Genomic DNA, 7,825 nt, shown 5'->3' with positions numbered 1-7,825 from the left:
ACAGAACAGGAGGCTTAAAATTTACACCATCAATGTGACAATTTAACGTAATTTTTATAGTCAAAATTGAATTAATAGTCAATAGAATGTCCAACTTTTACAAGCATGCCTAAATCATTCCTTTTAAAAAAACTAACCGTTTTTGTAAAAAAATAAAAGACACTTTTTTGTACAGGTTTCGACTTTTCTTGAGATTTTGCATTTGGGATAGTGAATAGGGGGCATAGAATTTAGAGCATCCATGTGAGAATTCAGTATGATTTTTATTCTATTGATGCTAAATCAAAATTGATTACTGCAATCTTGTCTGAGAAATTTTTTAAATAAAAGTAAGCGATTTAAAAAGTGGATTAAAAAATGCACTTCTTTTTTTTGTACAGAGTTTGAACTCGTTCGAGACCTTGCACTTGAAAAGCGAGTCGAGAGGAACGAAAGTTTGGATGACTTGGAGGTTGGGAATCACCCCTGCTGAGTGGCATCAGTTGGGTCACGTGACTAAAACCACCCCATCCATTTAGCGAATAAGCAGAAAGGAGGTGCAGAAAGTGAAAGGAAGATTTTTCAGTAGTTTCTTTCGAACCTTCTTCCTCGAACGAAGAGGAACTTTCTTCAGTTTCCTCTAAGCACGAAAAATCTTCTCATCCTCGTTGCCTTGGAAACGGCATCACTTTTCCCTCTCTTCATAATGGCAGGGATGCTGTAGGTAAGAGTAACTTTTTTTAAATTCTATTTCAAATTTTAGGAAAAAAAATCAAGTTAATTTTTTATAAGCTCGATTTTATGATAAAATGCAACTTGTATTTTATTTTAAAAAAATTAATTTTAAAATTTTAATTTATAAATATTGTATTTTATTGTATTGAAATAAAAACTGTATTTTAGTGTATAAAATTTTTTTTCTTCTCATTTTTGAATTCGAAGTCATATATAGTAAAATGTTGTGCTTAAAAGTTTTAGTGCGGTAATAAATAGACATTTATAAAAATAAAGTTTTGATATTAATTGAAATTTATCTGAGCTAAAAGTATTATCTTTAAATTTTATTAGATTTTATTAGCCCAGCTTTTTTCCCGAATTAGACTCTCTAGAATAGAATTATTTAGATAGTAAAGTATCGACTGTGCTTTTTTTCAAAATAATAAACATATAACTTAGTTTCTTCATAAATATTTAACTGTAAAGATAACTTTAAGGAAATATATTTTTTTGCGGGGAATTTGAAAATTATCCATAAAATACTACTAATTTACATATTAAAATTCTTAGTGCAATGGAATATAAATTTTATATTTTAAAAAATGGAGCTTAAACTAAAACTTGTTGCAGAGCATTTCTTTCCCGTCATCATATCTTAACTTATTTTTTTACTCTTGTATTTTATGTGATTCGAAATAAAATACCCAATCGCGTAAAATGCAGTCACTAGTCTATCACAGCGATTTAAACAAAAATTGTTTTAACGTCACGTCTGCACACCTGCGCTCGTCTCGTTATAGATTGAGTTAGGTTGTGAGGGAAGAGGGGCTTTTAACTATTAACCCATAAATAGGGTAAGATTTTCTTTTTAAAAAAAATTTTTTTTTAAAGGGATTAAAATATATTTTTACAATAAAAGCATGAACTACCAAAGGAAACATTTCTGCATGTTGGACCTTTGATGTTGCCATGTATATACAATATATAGCGTTATTTTTCACTCTTTTAATTTAGTGATGCAATATAACATTCACTCAATAAGAGATTCATAGATTGCATTAGTTGATTTAAGTTTTCACCAATTTTAGCCGACCACACATCATTTCATAAATATTGAGATTATTTTATATTAAGGTATTGACTATTCAAGCATATAATATTTTTTCTTGAGCAAATCACGGTTTTTTATTTTTACTTTATACAAGTTTCTTGAAATTATACGGTTCTGAAATTTTACATTTTTTCCTAATATGAATAATACTAATTTTACAATAATAAATAAGTTTTTCAAATTTTAGTGGTAATTTTAATTTCAGAAACTTATTCATAAATTTTAAATTTATATTGTAAAGCAGATCGCTAAATGAACTTCTAATTAATTACTTCAGAAATTAATTAGGTTAAATATTCATAGTTCATTGTTAAATATTCATTCAACATTTTGTGTTTAAACTGCCTAATTTAATTTAAAATCAATTTAAAATTTAATAATTTTAATTTGATTTAGAACTTTAATTTCATTGAAAATAATTTTTAAATTAAGCAATTTAATTTAAAACAGTGTTTAATAAATAAATAATTAATTTCAAATTAAATTAAATATATTTCTAACATTGTAATATTTCTAACATTAATCCCAAAAATCTTTGGAATTAAAAATGGAATATTAAAGGAAAAGTGAAAGATTTAATGGTATCAAAAACTCAAAACGTCACTTAAAAAACAAATAAAACTACTTTTTCTGCAATACTTACTTTTGTATAGTACCATGGTCATAAAAATTTGATTAATACGCATTATTTATTTTTTATTATTATGCTTACATTTAAAAAAAAAAATATATATTTACATACTCTGATCTTCAACATAATTGTAATGTTATGATGCTTGCATTATCATTCAAGCATGACTTATTAATTATGTTAGTTATATCCCTTATTCTTTAACAAATCAGCTTTTGTAGCAGAAAATGATTGTATATATGTAGTTTAAAAAAACAAACAACAAAAATAAATAAATAAATTAATGAAAACTAAAAATAACACTTTTATATTTTCTTTTTTATGTTTGTTATTTATTATTATTTATTTTTTTACAAATTTTCTCAAAAATGTCCACTTTTATAAGGCTTAAATTTAGAGTGATAAAGAGATGGAAACTCTGTCACATCTGATAATTTCTTATGTTGCTTCCGGATAATACTTTTCCGCAAAGCAAACTTAAAATCAATCTAAGTGGAAGACAAATTGTCGATTATTTGAGTATTATTATCATCTCGGTGATTATTTAAGGGTTTCGAGGTTTTCTTCTCCAAGTAGCGAAATTACACGTTAATTTTATTAAAAAATTTCTGTTTATCGCAATGGCGTCTGTGATGAAGACGAAGGAGAGCTCTAGTTTATTTTTAAGTTGAATTCAAGAAGAAAATGTGAACGTTTATTGACTCAAATCCACTACGCTGATAGGCTATTCGTAGATACTGATATTTTACTGTACCGATTAAAGAGAAAAGAATTTGCTTCACTCAATATAAATAAAAATATAAGCATTGTATTTATTATTATCATTAGGCTGTTATGTCAAAGTTAAAAGCATTTATTACAAATTTAAGTGTGCTTAAATGTTATTTGAACATTATTTGTCATTAACGAATAATAATAATTAGATGATATTTTACAGACGCTCTCTCTAAACAATAATTCCCTTATGTTTTTTTTTTTGAAAAAAAAAGATGGAGATTAGATTGTTTCATGAAAACCAGCATTTTGCAAGGCATTGATTTTTATAACGCCGAGCAATAGGTATGAGTATTAATAATAATAATAAAAAAAGGAAAAGAAAAACTCTCTTTTACATGAAAATTTTTTACATCAGGCGTCCAAGCTCGTTTGTATGCGTTCTGAAGCTTATTTTATTTTATAATCATTGTTGGACTGCCGATCCAATTTTGGGTTTACGACTACTAATATTCAACTCCGTACCCTTATAATTTTGAACCCAATCCAGAAGGCAAGGGAACTCCTGTAGCCATTACCGCTCTCTGAAACTTATTCGAACGATTTCGATTGAACTTAGTTTCTCTATCTTAATTTTTTATTCACATTTTAACCTTGAGAAGGTCGTCGGACAGGGGATAGATCGCTCGCCTCCCAATTAGTTGCACCTTGTTCGAATCCTAGCGATGGTTGGTCAATACGAATTCCGCATCCGGCTCGCACCGATCACAGTGCTAGTGCAAAATACTCGCAGTGGTAGAGGATTCATGGGTTAGAGTCCCCTTACCGTCAAGCTAACCGTGGGAGGTTTTCTGGGTTTTCATCACCTTGTAAAGCAAATGTGAGTTAGTTCCATCAAAAAGTCCTCCCCGAAGTCAAATTTCTCCCAATATTTTATATAGGATTTCCTTTGACTTCTGGATTGGGTGCAAAATTACTAGCCTACGGATTTGAACATAAGTAGTTGTAAATCCAAAAAAATGGTGTCGATTGTTCAACGGCGGTTATAAAATAAAATAAAAGCCTATAATCTAAGTTGATGTTTTTAACAAATTCTTGCACGATACCTTGAACATGAAATGAACATCTCTAATAATGGTACTTTTCGGTTAGCCAGACACACACGAAAAGTCACTAAAAATATAGATCCCTGCCAATTTATTTTATCTTTTAAAACATTGAATAAAAGGGACGTTCACAAATTAAATAAAATAAAGTTTGAAAAATTTTGAATTTATGATTTCTGCTAATAATTATAATTCCATATAGTGTGCAACTTCTACATTGAAAATCTGTAGAAAAAAAAAATAGCTGCCTCCCAAAGCGTTTCTAAAACCAATAAAAATTGCTGCTCTAGACTATTTCTAAGTGTTTCGCCATGATATCAATAAAGTATTTTATAAAAATTGTTATCAAAATGGCAGGGAATGACTGCTCGGTTTCTACTAATAATTAAAATTATAGAAACTTTTACTAGTAGAGTAAAACTTTTGTCTTGCTAATCGCCAAAAGTTTCAAGAATTCTCTTAAGACTGCTCCAAATCCATTGAAAATTGTTGATCCAGACTACTTAAAATTGCTCCCAAAACCATCGCCGTGTTTTATATGTAGCTAAACAGATAAGTGATTAGAACACGTTTTTTCTAACGTTTGTACATACACTTGAATTGCAGGTTTCTTTTTGTTTTATATTTGCTCTAATCGATGCATTCATTCTCTATTGAGGATCTTTTAGACAACAGGATATTAGCGCCTTGGAGAAATAGTTTCAAAATCAAATCTAATTAACATTCGCATCACTCACTGAAATTTCAGTCAAGCAAAAACTATGTTAGGAAATATATTTGGAGACAGGTCATCGCGAAAAAGAAAGTCTTCTGGCAACATTTTCAGATACCGGTTCCAAGAGCGACGCGGCCGGTATCTTTTAATAGTTCTAAATTGACTTCTTAATGGTGGGGATATTTTTACATGGTTAACATTACTACAGAATATAAAAATAAATAAAGAAATAAAATATCTGTCAAAAATTCAAAAAAAAAATTCTCTTTTTTTCACCAGGTAATTGGTATTCTGATTCGCTATTGGAAACCTTGGCCTTCTGACAAGAGGCACTAACACAACGGAGTAAAAGGGTATTTTGCATAATTGAGACTGTGATGCTTTTTTTTCTCCCTTCATAATTTTTGCAAAAGAGTACAATAAGCTGTTAAAAGACAGCAAAGAAGAAAATGTAAGGTCATTAAGAAATCCGCTTTTTTTTCTTCTTCTCGTTATTCGTACTTTCTTTAATCAAATGTTATTTAAAATAGTTAAACCTGTTATACGTAAAGAGCAGTGCGGTTAGACCTTATTTTACTTTCATTACTTGTTCCGCACTGGACTGATCGCAAAGACGCTGTTCCCAGTAGAGTCAAGCATCTTTGGCTGCGGTCAGTTGGCGGGTGGGTGACCATTTTGATCAGCCAGCGTAGGAATCGAGGGTGCGCAGTAACGGTACTCGTTAAACTGTTCTACCGTAAAGTGTTCGACATCGCGGGCAGGTTGTCGAGCTACCAACGCAGGAGAGTTATCCCCTCTGCAGAGGATCAGAATTGCAATGGCATGTCTTCGGATAATCCTCAGGGATTTTTCCCAGACCGTCGCCAATAGCCCATTGTGCAGCTCTAGTGTGACGTAAATAAAGAACCTACCTATCTACTTTCAGTACTCATTTTACTAATCAAAATTTAAATAGCTGCATATTGCCGAGCTGTAGATATTAAGCCTGTTGATAAAGGTCATTTAAGTATCTAATTGTAAGTATTGTCAAAGGTTACTTTTATTACTTATTTTATTTGTCAAAATTTAAATAGGAGCATATTGCCGAGCTGTATATATTAAGCTTGTTTTAATAGGTCATTTAAGTATTGTCAAAGGTTACTTTTATTACATTTGACTTTTGACCTTTTAAAACAAGCTTAATATATACAGCTCGGCAATATGCTCCTATTTAAAGTTTGACTAATAAAATAAGTATTTTTGAAATGTAAACTATTTCTATTTAATGCTTACTAGACAAAAAAAATTAAATAAATAGTTCATTTTTTTTAAAAAATTTGAAAAATACCTTATCCAAAAATAAAAAAAGCATTTAATTATATAATTGAGTTGTTCTGCTGCTTTGTTAGGTGATTTTGATTTAGCGTAAGATATGTTATCTAAGAAGTAGATACAAAGCAAAGGGAAAAAAATAAATAACTAAAAATGAAAACTTTTCCTTAATGAGTTAACATTAATGGTTAATGAGATAGCATTAATACCTCGTCCCAGATCCATTAAGGGAAGATGAGGTATAATTTGTTTTCTACAGTTCTATAGATAACCTTAAAAAAAGTGTTTTCATTTAATTTTTCTATCCGGCAAGGTGCACACTCTTGGTTAAGGAAGGCCTTCAAACTATTCTATGTCATGTTTCCCACCTACCAAAATAAAGTCATTCCTAAAATAATTTGTATATTAATTAAGAGTTTTGATAATTTGTACTTTTTTTTAAAAATCAAATATTCATTATTCCACAGTCTTAAATGTGACTGATTTTTACAATGCTTTGTAATAAATTCATTATAGATGAGCGATTGAATGTATTATTCTCAACTCGTTATTAAATCATTATGAGCAAACATTCTGATTCTTTCACGGTGTTCCATAATCATCACCCTTAATATAGACACTTAGAATCTTGGTCCAAAATAAAGTAAAACAAATAAATATTTCAGACATCAGATAAATTTTAGTATGAGTTATAAGGAAAACGTTGTCACAATGTGACGATTATCCTCGAAGTTAATCAAATTAATTGCGAGAATTGAAAAATATATTATTAGAATTAAAAATAGGTTTAATAAAAAGAGATAGCTAAAAAGACTTATAGTTTCATTTAATAATCGAACTGGAATTACTGATTTTAATGTACAGTAACTAAATGACGTCGGTGTATGAAGGGTTAAAATGTAGTAAACCACTTTACAGGCCATTTTGTTAACTGAATTGCTGAACATCTTTGTTTTTTTTTCTTTTAAATTGGCTTTATCTACGATACAAATAATAAACAGAAATGAAAGTAATATAAATGCATGGACAATGAATTTAATGAAAGTCTAATGACTAATTAGACCAAATAATGTTTTGTGTGTTTTTTGGTTATTCTATTCAATGTGACCCAGGAGTCTAAATTTTATTTTAACAACATTTTAGCAATAGATTTAAAACAATATAACTTAGTTATACTTTCAAACAAGTTCTTATTTGGAAAACTGCAATTACGTCTGCGCAAAAGAGTTGTTATTGCAAACTATTATAAGTTCAGACATGTAGAATTTTAAAAATCATACCATTTATTGAAATTCCTTTAGTTCTTGCTATCATTCACATCAGTATATTCACTCATGAGAGTTGATAAAATCAGAAGAATTTTAAAATGACGATTCTTAATCAGATTTTCACGATAACTAATGAAATAAAAGTTGTTTTCTTAGGCGAAGTTTCAAAAATTGAGAAAAAATTTTCGGTTTCATTTCCTTATTTGCAAACGATTTTTAGATAATACCAAGTATATAGATAATGAATTGAAATTTCTTGCGTTCACTAGCATA

General features: G+C 29.2%; 1 protein-coding gene across 2 annotated transcripts in view; it reads left to right on the top strand.

Annotated features, from left to right (window-relative positions):
- Positions 1 to 405: 405 nt before the first annotated feature.
- LOC107443664 (metabotropic glutamate receptor 3) overlaps positions 406 to 7,825 on the top strand; it is a 64,526-nt gene continuing 57,106 nt past the window's right edge. The window contains exon 1 of one of the 2 annotated variants that reach the window (XM_021148381.3): positions 406 to 703. The gene's annotated coding sequence lies outside the window, so the exon portion shown is untranslated. The remainder of the gene's footprint in view (positions 704 to 7,825) is intronic. The other variant, XM_021148382.3, reaches the window with a different exon arrangement.

The sequence above is a fragment of the Parasteatoda tepidariorum genome, chromosome 3, assembly GCF_043381705.1.
Source record: "Parasteatoda tepidariorum isolate YZ-2023 chromosome 3, CAS_Ptep_4.0, whole genome shotgun sequence".
Taxonomy (NCBI): domain Eukaryota; kingdom Metazoa; phylum Arthropoda; class Arachnida; order Araneae; family Theridiidae; genus Parasteatoda; species Parasteatoda tepidariorum.
The sequence above is the reverse complement of the archived record's forward strand: the minus strand, read 5'-3'. Positions and strand labels throughout refer to the sequence as shown.